The sequence below is a fragment of the Nelumbo lutea genome, chromosome 1 (assembly GCF_056320005.1).
Source record: "Nelumbo lutea isolate HS-2025 chromosome 1, American lotus-T2T, whole genome shotgun sequence".
In the NCBI taxonomy this organism is placed as follows: domain Eukaryota; kingdom Viridiplantae; phylum Streptophyta; class Magnoliopsida; order Proteales; family Nelumbonaceae; genus Nelumbo; species Nelumbo lutea.
In genome coordinates, this window is record NC_142684.1 from 45,137,276 (window position 1) to 45,137,998 (window position 723).

The window sequence follows — 723 nt, forward strand, 5'->3', positions numbered from 1 at the left end:
GACTATGCCAAATCCACTCTCACTGGAGCTGCCTCCAGCATTATCAGGCCCAATATTGCTGCTAACAACTTTGAGATCAAACCTGCCATCATACAAATGATTCAAAACATGATGCAATTCTGTGGATTGGCCCACGAAGATCCCAATGCACACATTTCCAACTTTTAGAAATTTGTGACACCTTCGAACACAATGGGGTAAGTGATGATGCCATTGGGTTGAGGTTATTCCCATTTTCTTTGAAGGATAAAGCCAAAGCATGGTTGAATTCATTACTGGCAGGATCAATAGCTACGTGTGATGAAATGGCTAGTCGTTTTCTCTCTAAATATTTTCCCCCTTCTAAAACTGCTAAAATGAGGAATGACATCACTACTTTTTTTCAGCAAGAGAGGGAATCTTTATACGAGTCATGGGAACGATACAAGGAGCTGTTAAGGAGAGTTCCTTACCATGGCCTCCCCATTTGGCTGCAAGTACATACTTTCTATAATGGTCTTACTGACTCAAATAAGACCATATTAGATGTTGCAGCCAGAGGGTCCATAAATAATAAAACTCCTGAGGTTGCCTATGCACTTATTGAGGAAATGGCATCCAACAACTATCAATGGCATTCTGAAAGAACTCAAACTAGGAAGCAGCATGGCTTGCATAATGTTGATACTTATACGGCACTATCTGCACAAATAGGAGCACTCAGTAAGAAAATAGATGAAATGT

General features: G+C 40.4%; 1 non-coding gene across 1 annotated transcript; it reads right to left on the reverse strand.

The window, feature by feature from the left end:
• Positions 1 to 353: 353 nt before the first annotated feature.
• On the reverse strand, positions 354 to 460 carry LOC148874486 (small nucleolar RNA R71). Its single transcript, XR_016106338.1, has one exon. It is a non-coding gene; the product is annotated as a small nucleolar RNA R71 (small nucleolar RNA).
• Positions 461 to 723: the final 263 nt, after the last annotated feature.